We start from the raw sequence: 13,660 nt of genomic DNA, 5'->3' as shown, positions 1-13,660 counted from the left end.
GTTACCTTATCAACAGCTCCTTCAGCGAAAGCACTGGCCAAGACCACCAACTATAAAGTCTAGTTAATTTAATACTAAAAAAGCGCCAAAAACTGGAACCTACTATAAACTCCAGTTTCAGGACAGTTACCAATATACATGCTTTAGCTAAGATGTTGGACAAAAATTATATTTCACACCTTTTGCACCATCTTGATGCATTCAATCAAGTTTCTGGAGATAACACTGGAACAGAAGTACTTTTCTGGCCTTCTGGAATGACACCATGAGATTGGCAGACAAGAAGGGGGGATGTCTGGTGGTTAAGCCTGACCTGTTCACAGCATTTAGTACCATGGATAATTCCATCCTCATAGAACTGTTGTCCAAGTGGCAAAAACTGACTTGTGCCATCTGATGATTCAGTTCCTTCCTCACTTACTAGCTTAGCGTATCCAACAGGTCTCTTTGTGCCCCTTTAAACATCCTCCCTTCTTATGGCTTCTCTAGAGCAGCGGTTCCCAACATTTTGACTTCTGTGGGCCCCCACTTTATCATTACTGAAACCAGGGGACCCCCACTAAATCATAACTGGAATTTGCCCCCCTCACGGAGTCATTACTGAAACCTTGAGAACTAATATGTTAATATTATTTAATTTTACAAGCTATCCCAAACCCCCTGAGAAAGCTTTGAGGAGCCCCAGGGGTTCACGGAACACAGGTTCAGAACCACTGCTCTAGAGTTCAGAGTCCTCCGTAACATTTAGCTTTTTTGTTTTGTTAACAACACACAGCTTGATTATAGTCACTATATTCTCTAAGAAACGTCTCCCTGTGAATGTACTCCGTGTAAGCTCCATCTGTTAATAGCCCCATTGACACTTGGATTCTACTTGGAGAACTAAGGTCAGAAGTCAACATTTTGAAGACTAAGGGGAGCCTCAACCTACTGACTTTACTCATGGCTGCTATCTTGAATCAAAACAGAGCCTCCTCAAGTATCAAGAACATAGGAATCATCTCTGATGCTGAAATGACCATTATTACTAAGGTGGGAAAAGAGAAGAGCAGCTTTTTCATCAACTGGCCAAATGAAAGCACATTCTACCAGGCTTCCTCCACACAAAAAATTCATAATGTTTGGCGCCACTATCATCTCAAAATTAGATTACTGCAACTACCTCTACGCATAATTTACAGCAAGTCAAATTCTTCACCTCAAAATGAACAAAATGCAGGAGTTTGTTTCATCACTCATCTTGGCAGCAGTTATAATGTATCATAGGCCAGAGAAAGCACTGCACTAGTTGCCAGTTCATGACAGAATTCCTCTCAGGCTGGGGTGCTACATATACAACCTAAATTTATTTCTGTCATCTCATAATATCCCTCCACAGTCAGGATAAAAAGTTTAACTGCTTTCCCAGCATCTATTTAAATCTTTGACAGCAAACTGTTCTCAATTGAAGGCCACCATTATGAAACTACTTTCAGAGCCCTTTATGCACCAATTCAATTGTCTAAAGATTAAGTAAGTTCTTACGACACACCTGAGTTACGCAACTAGAAAAAATTACACCATCACCAAGAAACCCTATGGTAGTGTGAGCAATATAAATGTGATAAAGATGGGTATTGTCTGTGCAATACAATGACAGGCACTCTTTAAGCAAGTGGACTAACACACCTAAAAGCCAAATGTTAAAATGTTAAACTGAAATACTCCCTAGGCCTGATCCAAAATGTGACTAACGCTTTGTTCAAGCAGTGGCTTAAGGGGGCTGACCCAAGCAAAACTAAAACAGCTGAAGTGGGTTGATTCAAACCCTGTATGTTTTGGTCCTGATTACATGAGTTTGCCACGCAGCTAAATCGGTCTGTACCCGTCAAAACAAAATGCTTGTTTTAGGACCTTCATGCTTAGCTTTTGCTTTTACCTACAGATAAAGAGTGAGACGTGGGAAGAAACCTCTTTACTCCAGCCTTGGTGCTACCAATTCTTTCCAAACTAGTGGCGATGCAGACTCCTGAGGGTATCCCATCCGAAATCGCTTTCATACATATGGAATTATTAAATGCTTTGCAGCAATGGAGCATCACTTATATTGAGCCCGAAACTATTGACAGCGAGAGTATCTGTAATTTTGGAATATGGAATTACCTGCCAAATACAAGTGGGACCCCGGTTTTCCCAGTAAAATGGGAAATTGATGCACAATAAGTATTATCATACTGAAACCTGTGGTAATTCTGCATTTTCTTTGCATTTCCCAACCTTGAGATTTCACCAAATTTTAGGAAGTGACTTGTCCTGGTGTGAGAACATAACAATGAGTTCTGGGTATGCAGCAAATACAGAACTATACAACTGTTTACCAGAAGATGGAATAATCCTCCCTTTAGTGCCCTCAATAAAATCCAAACTTCCCTTCTCAAGGGCTAGGGCCTTTTCAGGTCAAGCGAGCAAGCAATTTGACCTGTTGTAAGTATTGTGGGCTTTTAACCAAGCCCACAGCAAGCCTACAATTTTCACTTGTTTCTGGGCTTACCTTTCAAAAATCCTTTATTATCACTGGTAAATGCTTTACGTTTGTCCTTCTTTGGGCGGTTTTGTTACTGCCTTGCAGACTGACCCTGCTGCATGGATAATTGCACGACTGACGATACATTTGACTGTTAGTGAACTCCTTTTTCCTTTTGTGTCTCTCCTTAGCGTTCATGCTTATGGAGCTTTGAATCGGCTCACTTACGTCAACTGTTTTACTTTTCATTACAATTTATGTGCCAAGAAAAGTCCTGTTAGAAATTGACAATGCTAATAGCTAACTCTAGCAAATGCGGGACCCATTTCATTGTTATGCTATGTTGAGACTGTATGGGAGGATTATGCCGTTTCAAGGCCTTCTAAGCACTAAAAATGTCACATTTACCCAAAATCCTCAAAATGCCTGCTATCCTGCTTCCCACAAGAAAGGATGAAAAGGCCGTCGCCCAACTCACTGACTACGATCCACAGGTAGAAGCATCAATACCTGCTTCATAATAACCTATCTAGCCATAGTGGAGGAAGACGTAAGGTCAAAAGACTTTCTGACTGGGACATGCACCGGTCTAGCTAGCTACTACTGCTCTTAATTCTCAATCACTTCATATATAATAAGACATCTCACACACATACCTGAGGATTGTTTGGGAAGGATAGGTAAGGGATGGAACATTACATTACACGATGTCATCCTTCTGGCAACTGTAAATGTCACACCATCTGGGGAAAGCATTCTAACAGAGAAACCTAATGCTTGCACAATGGATATGGTTGTGCATGAGAAAGGAAAAAGAAGCATGGACACTGACCAACATTTAGTTTCTCAAAATATATTCACTTACAGGCCATCTTACCAACAACCTCAAAACTTTTCTCACCTCCAAAAGATGGTCATATCTAAGTTCTGTAAATCTCATTATTCCCTCCCTCATACCATAAAATGTCAACCCTCTAAGTATTTTGCAAAACTCAGAATGCTCCTATCAGAACCTAATGCACTGGCACTCTGCAAAAAATAGCTGACCTGAGGGAATTATTTGCCCTATAATCCAATCCTATCTGGACCAGTTCTGTAAGAAAATATTTAATAAATGCACCGATCTGACCACGTTTCAATACTCCTTTCCAAGCATCAACTGGATTAGTAGCTCTATACAGGTACATATATCTTTTAATTGTTCTTGAAGACGGGGCCTAATGGATAAGGGATCCAACTTGTTCCAAAAGACCTGGGATTTGCTATCTTTTTCAGTACATCCCCAAGCTACTTGGTAAAGTAAACCATGCAGGACCAGTGGACAAGGGTTACTCAAAGAAACCACCAGAAATACTGGTAAATGTGGATGAAGAATCATAGAGTTAGGATTAGAGAGCCTCGTGATCTAGCAGGACAGGAACACAGACTTGGGATCTTCAGAGCAGAGTAATCAATTTCAGGTTCAATTCTTGTCCCCACAATTGAGCTTTTGCTCTCATTTATCATGTTGGGGGTGTGAGTCATGATAGACGTCTTTCCCCCTAGTCATGATGAAATGCTAATATTTCCTCTGGTTTTGGGTCCAGTCTCCAACTGAAGAAACGTGGAACCTGGGCATTTAGTCTAGTCGCTACCTGGCCCATCCCACATAGACCCACATGTTCATCAATGTCTGAAAGATTCCCCACCCCTAATCAGTCTCCAGAAGTTTGAATCCAGAAGGACATTGGGCTGCCTAAGTAGTTGAAAAGAAAGTACATCTGATAGGTGCATCTTCCAAAAACTGAATTCACAATAATCTTTCCCGAGCCAAGCTCCAAACCTCAAAATTCCCTAAGAAAGATGTACGAGGCAATTAACATGAAACTACAGATCTGCTTCTCACTACCTCCCTCCTGTGGAAATACAACATCTTGAGCCCCAACAAAACCTGCTAGCATTCTGTTTGATCATTGGGGTTCTGAATGATCTTAAACAGAGCTCAGCCATTCCAGGACATCATGTGATCCAAGCACGACGCAGGCAGGGAGCAGTCAACCTCTGCAAGATGCTGTAATAAAAAAGGGCCCAAGTAAACCGCCTGACTAAGAGGGTAGCAAATCTACCATTCTTCTGATGAAAGATCATTTTTTTTCTTTCCTTCCTGAATTCCATTATGACATTAAGCTCTTGAACAATGATGGGCCTGCTATCCTTCCATATAAATTCAATAAGAAACTTGCCTCCAGTATTTAGAAAAATATTTTAGACTAAAAATGAAGAAGCTTAATGACAACTCATAAAACTTGTCAAACTTTTCAAAGACCATTCCTTTCTGATGCGATAATGCTGAGCCCAACATGTCAAAATAGCCTTAATATTCCCAAGAAAAGAAGAAATCTGAACAGTGTCATTTAATAAGAGTATGTCAAGATATCCGATACCTAAAGTTCAATATTTCAAACTCAAATCTCCATGATTTGACGATAATGTATAAAATTCAGACAAGATTAAAAGAGCAAAAAATAGATGTTGATGTTCATTATTTATCCTTAGATAAATGGGCAATTCTGTTTTACAACACTAAATGAATCAACCTACTCAACTGCTTGAAATACAATGGCATGTCTAAATGTGTATAATTCAGCATCATTAAACTCTATCAACAGTTAAACTAGGATATTTTTGAAGTTTCAGATATAATACAATACTAAAGGTGCTCCCTGACAATAGCCCGACATTGACCTTTATCAGCAAACATCAAATAACGGACTAAAATGAGAACCCAAAGAACCACCAAAGATAAGTGTCAAAGAAAAGCCAAGATGAAGATTGATGCTCTTCGGACCTCTGGCGAAGGACACGGTAAGCCACCATATTGTACCATAAAAAAAAAGGCATGTGAGCGTATAGAGATATACCGTTCAAACCTCTACATGGGAGCAACAAAACACTAGTATTTTGTGTGAAAGGAAACAAGTGGCATATGAAGAAAGGCCATGCAGTGAGGTAAGAGCAGAAACAAGGAAGAGTCACACCTGCAGCAGATGGCGAACATCATTCTTGAAGCTAAACTGGTGAGTCGGATGTAAGTGGCATTCAAATGGCTTGGAGACTGCTGGAGCACTAGATCAGAGACATGTTCTAGATAAGCCAAAACGTAGACATCACAGACACTCTGGGAGTTAAACCTGCAGGGCATGTCAGCCCACTTGTGCTGATAATTACCCTGCCGGTCTGCATAGGTGAAAGAAGGAACAGTGTAGCTAAAGAGAAGTCACAACAGAAGTGAAAGGGGAGGACAAGAAGACAACTCTGAACAGTGGCGAAGAGAGAAACAATTGGCCCACTGAATATAAACTTGAGCTGTTCACGAGACCAAACAGAGAAAACAGACAGAAATGTCCTGCCACAGAAGCAAGGACAGGACTATTTGTACTAGAGTGCAACATCTATATCCCAAACTTCACAGCAGAAGCCCCGGTCAAAAATCTTTCATTATGAGACTGCTCAAAATAAATCAGGGCAAAATTCCACTGTACTGGACTCAAAGTTCAATAGCTTAGCAAAAAAACAGAGTGTGGGCTGTTTCCGATCATTCAGATAAGAATCTGAGGAAGAATGAACGGAGAAAAGATTAACAGAAATATATCAGTTGAAATGGATGCAAAGGAGATGAAGAAGAGATGCTGCTTTGGGGACCAGGATTCCCAAAAAACGAAAAGATTATAGAAAGAAGTGCATGCTACCCCAGCCAGGGAGGAGAAAACTAACACCAGAGAGGGAGGAGAAAACTAACACCAGAGAGGGGGGGAACTGTACACCCATGCTCCCATAGTAAAATCAATGGATTTAGGAAACTGATTCAAATACCTTTAGAGTGAAATTAACAGTGATGGGTAGCAAGGAATTTGTATTTTGGAATGCACAAGATGAGCCATATCCGTTCTGCGAGAGTCGGAAACAAAGCCATATCATGAGAATTAGCATCAATAACAGGCAAATTATAACTGAAGTTAAACTAGAAAGATACTTTCCCAGTTTATGATTGTCTACAATATAGGCTTCCTGAATATAATCTGATAGTAGGTTATCATCAGATCAGGCGATTCCCAATTGCTGAATAAAATTAGGAACCAAAGAATCACCATAAACGGATATGGCTAAATACCCACTTGACGAATGTTTCATTTCCGAACACTGGCTAATGAGATGGCAATCCACCTTACTGCACCACAAGCAAAAACATATACTATGTAAGAGATATCTCAATCAAACATGTAGACTATGAGCAACAAACCATGTGGTTCGTATTCTGCTACAGAAAAGAAGTGGAACAAGAGGAAAGACAATGCAGTCAGTAAGACAGAAAAGATGGGGGAGGTCCACCTACAGCAGATGAAGAATGCCATCCTTGAAACTAAGCAGATGAGTGAGATATTCAGTGTAACTCAAAAGCCTTTTGGTTGGGGGAGGATGGGTACAAAACCCTAAACAGACTCTGCCTGAGCCATAACTCAGCACCCTCTAACCCTGTAAATTAAAAGTTGAGGGCACATCACATTGCAGGTATGTGTAATTTACGAGCAGGTCTGCAGAGCTAAGAGCAGGAACAATCGTTAAATAAATGACCAAATCTAAAATAACCATCACGCCAGTTCCACATTACCTTTATCAGTAACAGGCTAAGAGCTAAGAGACATAGATTCACTTATGGGGCACTTACAGTGGGAACATTCACTGTGTTGCCCACCCAGAAACCGATCATCTTCCATTACACCCCGCCAAATTAGCCCAGTAATACAACCTCTGCAATTATTTCTATCACACCCCTTAAAATCAGGACCCTGAGAGGGCTTTCAGTATGAGCATTAACCTATGATCTCCACACTGAATTCCATTGAATTCCAGCAAAAATATATAGATTGTTATAAAGAGTAACTGAGAACACCTCCTAAGGTGTATAGAAAGGCGAAATGTTAAATAAGCGACTGAAAATTCTGAAGGGTTTTTGCTGTGTTATGAACCATCATAATATCTCAGCAAGATAAGTATAAGTGCTGACATCTTGACATATGTATGATCTGCATGTTATAATGTTGGCATCAATGGTACTCACCAGATACCATAAAAGGTCCCCAATATTCCTTGAGGGTGAATCCAAGCCCCTGTGAATGACAATTTAATTCTTAATAATATAATTTGACCTATAATATACACATGAATAGATATTTCATGAGTTAAATTACAGTTACTGTTAATTACTTCTAACATACTGTACTTCAATTATAATTCACTTTAAAATACATGTGTCAACACCTGTACAGCAATAGGTAGCTGCTCATCATTTCATGTGTTACACACCATTGTATACAAACCATTAGATATGCCTGAATAGTCCTTACTTTTTATTGATAAACAACTTTATTTTTTTTAAACGCTACAGAAACAAGGACAAATCACATTGAATCCACCCATATAATATCTGCTCAGAGGACCATCAAATTTCTCCATGCCCATATAGTATAGTTGGATCAACCACATGGTTACATTATCTGTCTCGCTGTGCATCTCCTTGTGAAATTTCACTTCCACATTCCCGGCGCATGTCCCCAATACGCTGCTGTATTTGGCTGAGCACCCTTCCACCTCATACAGTGGCCTCACCTGCTGGGCGCACCAATCAACACCCCATCTCCATTGGGCCAGCGAGGAGGGTGCTGCACGCGTCCATTGGGCAACTACATCTCTATTCGCCACCAGCAGTGTTGTTTCCAAAAATGTACAGTCGGCCCGGCTGCCCCCATGCCCTCCAGGACCCCTAAGAGAACGGGAGTTGAGGCCTTTTCTACCCAGTACCTAAAATGGTGGACAGCTCACTGACCACCCCCTCCAAGTATCCCGCTATGACGGGGCATGCCCACACCATGTGGAAGAAGTCGGCACCCAGTTGGGCACAACGGGGGCACCGGGAATCATCCCGAAGTCCCGCCCTATGCACCCTGTCCGAGGTGAGGTAGGCTCAATGTAAATAATATGTTTGGATGAGGCGGAGCCGCGATGACACGGTCAGTACACTGACCATCATGCACCATCATGGAATCACGCCAATCCTCATCCTCCAACCATCCATCCCATCGGGATCTAAGGCTGGCCATGGGGTCCTGTGTGTTAATTCTCAGGGTACGATAAATTTGGGATGTTCCTCCCTTCCCCAGCGCTCCCATCAAAACCTTAGCTTCCACTGGACTAACTCAGGTATTGCCACGTCCAAGGATGTGTGGGCTTTCAGTGCATGTTGCACATAGTCCTTGCTTTTTGCTGTCATAATTTGCCTCCATCAATCTTAAAAGTACTTGTATATCTTTTTTTCTGTAGCTCAAATGCGATACGAACAATACATTAAAAACGAACCATATAAAAATCAGTTCATGCTCGCAATTAAAAAATCGGCACCCACCGACAGCGTAAAAAGATGCAGATCCTGATCTAGGGGAGGGGGGGTTATTGGAGGGCCAAGCCTACTGGATTTCCTGTCACAGGATGAACATTATATGTATTTGCACAAGGTGTGTTCTCCTTCCTAACACCATACATCAGTAAAAAGTTGAAATGCTACTTAATGTGCATATACACTCAGCTGTCATGAATCTCTGAGCTCTCAATCCCAGCTGCTGTGCTGCTGCTAAAACCGCAGCACATAACACGGACGAAGTATAACTGGAACTGAGATGTATAAAGTGTGCAAGGAAAAAAAAAAAAAAAACAAGGCGGCTGATTTTTTGAGTGTTGAGTTCAGTACCCATTAAGGAGTTACCAAAGGATGGATATAATGAATGTTGGAAGGCCAGAATTTCGGACAAAGTGGTAAGTGGTACAGAAATGGAGAACTGGAAGAATGGTCTCGAACAGAATGTTCGAATGATAAGTGAAGGAGTTTGTGGAAAAAGGGTGGCTAGAAAAGAAAATTATAGAAAATCATTTATTGTTTTGTTCGGTGAAGGAAACGTTATATGTTGACAAAAGATTGATGCTGAAAGGAGAGTGTGTAGTACCACCAGATAATATGAATAAAAATGATTCTGGAGATTTGCCATGAGGGACATTTTGGGGAGGTTAAGAGAAAAAAAATGTCAAGAACATGCACTAGTGACTAGGACTAGATAAAGTGGAGAAGTTGATAAGAGAATGTGCAGAAAAGTAATTGCTAAACCCAGGTAGGTCAATTAATTAATCTGTACGTGAATTTACATATTGGTTGTGGGGGTAGATTTATGGTGTTACACTTAAGGCATTTTAGCAATTTTACAGTTATCCTATATATATATATATATATATATGTGTTCATGTCATGAGATTTCGTTATTTTCCTACGGTTAGATTTTCAGTGTCAATTCTTCCTCTACAGTTTATTAACAGCTCTGCATTATTACTACGTTTATGTTTACAGGAGAAAATGTGTGTACAGCCTGCTCGCTATCCAGCTAGCCAGCACTATGATTAGTGATGATGTCAATGTGCTGCATACTTCATGTTCTGAACTACAGTGTTTGTGCGGAGTTGCTTTTGACTAGTGAACGGTCAGTTGGAGCTGTTGGCTGATTGAAGACATATCGCACCAATACCAAGGCTGTAACAAGAGAACTGACCTATACCTTGGGTGGTAAAGCATGGGTGAAAAACGCTACAACTCCCTTCACCTTTCTTGTCAGAGTAACCCAAGTGTCTCACCTTCAGGAAAAATAAATAAGGATTCTTCTGTATGCCCTAACAGAATTTCCACTATGCAAGTCATAAAGGACCTAGGGACAATGGAGTCGACCGATGAACACCTGTTGCAAGCATAGTTAGTGGTGTGGTATTCCTGTTGCGAAGACATACAGGACACATTTGTATCAAAGACAACAAAAGTGCATGCATAGTATGTCCAAAGAACAAGATGACTGCCTGCTGCTATGGCCCGCTAATCATCCACATGTACACAAACTTCAAAAAGGTGTATATGGTTAATTAACCCAAACTGTTAGTGTTTGGAAGAGTGTTCTGAAAAACACAGTGAGCTGTAAGCTCAACTTGCATTAATGACAGTGGTTTTGATATGAAAATGTGCACATTTTTGCTAAATTTAACAGTTTGGGGATACCTATAATGCTGAAAGAATGCTCCTATATCATATGCAAAATAATAAAAGTGCAATTGGTGATTTTATTTTGTAAGCAACATTTGCACCTTGAGAAAGAAACAAAGTTAGGAGTGCTAAATGACAGTGTTTTTAGGATTGTTTTTATCTTCAAGTGTGTTTGATGCATTCACATATTTAAAAAAAATAGCAATGGAAAATCATAGTAAAATGAACATTAGTCCCATTCTTAAAGAAAGTCTTAAAAGTCTACCCTCGGATCAGTGATCTTGCATTCAGATTTTCGACGTTCAGGAACTCATGCGAGTTTGCAGAAGTAAGCGTTAGAAACCTTTGGCAGGTGCATATATTTGTTCAAGTGAAAATCTGCAGAGTAAATGCAAGTTCACTTGTTAGAACGTGTATTTGTTTTTTCTTCAGGTTGGAAATATTGCCCCCATGGATATAGGCCTTCTGCCCTTGGAAAAAAATGGTATTCCTGCCCTAGTCAGGAGTACATTTATGTCAAACAAACAGAGGGAGCTGGGGAAGACTTTAACGCTGCAGCACACGTCCTCCGCAAAGAGAACAATTATAGATAAGGTAGGTGGATTTCAGGTAGTAATAAAGGGCACCCTTTGGATGATGCACTGGCCCTCACCCACCAAAGTGACATGCTTCTTCAAATGGCCTTTCTCTTCGCTGGGTGCGTGGTGCAATACCAAGCGGGCCCCTCAAGGGGGCTCTTTGCCAGAGATATTGTAATCTCAATGTCTGGCGAGGGAAAGTGGCAGCTTGGAAAACGTGTTTTAAATGTGGCTATGGGCTGTCCGTTGTCACTTATTACCAGAAATTGCCCATGTCGAGGATGACAAAATCAGGTGAACAAACAGGGGGAAGCATTGAACCCTAGGTTCTAGTGAAAGTCGACATGTTTCTTGTCTGATATTCCCGTAGAGGTTCAGTTGCAATTCTTCAGGACCAAAAAGCTTGTGCTCTAATCTACACAGTATTAAATTGTGTTTAATGGCTGTAACACATCATTTGATTCGAAAAGGAAAAATACACTTTTTGTAACAAAAGAGGAGTTCCTCACATTGGAGTCGTTTTTTGGCCCTCTCAGACCTGTTAGAACAAAATGCATGACAAAACAACATATAAATCCTTACAAGGACAGGAAGTGGCAATAAGTATATCCTAGATTTAGATGGTGCTGGGGGGGAGGGGGGTGGGCAATCCCCTTGATCCACATGTGGCAATTTAGGCTATAGACAGGAAGTATAGTGAGATTTTCTATAAAATTACATTTTGTGAAATTGAATTGGATACTTAATGGTCGATTTGCTAAAGCAATACACAAGACACACTTTGAAACTAAAAGAAGTTAATGGACAATGATATATGTTTAACTGTGCTTTAATCAGAACTCTAGCATAATGAAAATGCTGGCATACCCATAGCCCTTATGTGATCACAACGCTAGCCGACTGAGAGCACATGGTTAAACAGAGCCTCTCCAGTTGCACAGCTTGTGTATATACAAAGATTTGAGATACACATAGCACTGATACGTTCAAAACCATCAATAATCAGAGCGGCATAAAGTCCCAAGCCTAGGCTAATATGCGCTCTGGCATAATGAGAGAAAATATTATCATAGCTCTAATATGATGATGAGAATACTGCCGTAAAGTTTCACCACATTACATGACACGCAATGAGACAAAGGAGTTTCTTTCCAGGACTCGCAGAGTTCTGAGGCACTGAGTCACCTGGGCAGCCTGAAGCGCCACACAAGACATGGATCCACGTGGCACCTACGTGATTTATCCTGCAAATATTTTGCACTGACAATATTATTGCATGCATTTTATGTGACGTAAAGTATGTATCATGACCCAAACGCAGCTCAAGACAAGTCTATTATTCAACTTCAGTATCTCCACCGTTCAGTCACTGGCTGGTTCGGTGGCTACACTTGTTTTCACACTACCAAAATCACTAAAGCCCGAGCCTCCATGTCACTAGTGTAGTCTTATTTCACAGCACTCAATAACATGCATTACTTAAGGTGTGACTCATTGTCTCAAGCCAGCTGTCTTTTCAAGACACAGGCTTCCTGTTTAACCCTCACACCCACAAATAAACACCCTTTGACAGTTACGAACACAGGTGACATATGGAAAGAAAAAGTCCTTCTGTGTACTGACCTCTCTAGAGCGAAAACACGCGCTTTATTTACCCGGTAGAGGCTAGGGCTCATCACAGGAAGCGACGCACGGAAGCGAATTCATCACGTGACAACACGTCCAGCTGTGCGCTGGGCATGCGCAGTTACCTGACCGAAGGCCACGCCCCTACTTGTGACAGCTGGCTCTGTAAGTGGACGGGGAGAGGCAAGGGAGGCGGGACAGACCAACCATAACACTAGGAGAACGATTGTTCGGTCGCTCACCTCAACCTGACGCCGAGCGGATTAATTAAGATAAAAGGATCCTTCTCAATTATCTATATGAGTAATATCTGTGGTACAGTGTTTGCAACACAGAGCTGATACTTTAACTGAATTACAACGGCGTTCACAAGTAAGATGCTCGGACTCCGTTTAGAAACAAGCCCAAGTCAGGCGCAAAGTTACGTTGTTCATAAAGTGTCAATAAACAGGTACACACTGCTAAACCTGTTAACAACCCCATCGTTTAGCAGGCGCTACCTTTTCTCTATTATACACCCTCCTAAAAAGCAGCATTCCTACATAGACCATTAGGGCACCCACTTTACAGACCTGCATCACCCACCCTCCCAAACGTCTTTCTTCTTTAAATGGAGGGATTGTCGTCTTATGTGGCCTAAACTAATCTTTATTAGAGAGTCAGTTGGTTTATAAGTATCCCTGCCCCTAAACTAGGGTGACCACCTGGCATTGAGGCAAATTATGGACGGGATTGTAAAAAAATTAGGACAAAGGGTCAAAATTCAGGACAAAGGGTCAACATTCAGGACAAAAATTCAAGAAAAAACGTCAGTTTTACAGACACACTCAAGAGAGGCCATGTCTC

At 41.1% G+C, this 13,660-nt stretch overlaps 1 protein-coding gene across 2 annotated transcripts in view; it reads right to left on the bottom strand.

The window, feature by feature from the left end:
- The window catches only part of SCYL2 (SCY1 like pseudokinase 2), a 349,357-nt gene extending 336,457 nt beyond the window's left edge, over positions 1–12,900 (bottom strand). Inside the window, exons 1-2 of one of the 2 annotated variants that reach the window (XM_069229599.1) lie at positions 12,812–12,899; positions 7,602–7,650 (exon numbers count right to left, since the gene is read on the bottom strand). The gene's annotated coding sequence lies outside the window, so the exon portion shown is untranslated. Of the gene's footprint in view, positions 1–7,601; positions 7,651–12,811 lie in introns of both variants that reach the window. The other variant, XM_069229600.1, reaches the window with a different exon arrangement.
- Positions 12,901–13,660: the final 760 nt, after the last annotated feature.

This window comes from Pleurodeles waltl, chromosome 4_1, assembly GCF_031143425.1.
Source record: "Pleurodeles waltl isolate 20211129_DDA chromosome 4_1, aPleWal1.hap1.20221129, whole genome shotgun sequence".
NCBI classification, from domain to species: Eukaryota; Metazoa; Chordata; class Amphibia; order Caudata; family Salamandridae; genus Pleurodeles; species Pleurodeles waltl.
This window is presented reverse-complemented; position numbering and strand designations above follow the sequence as displayed.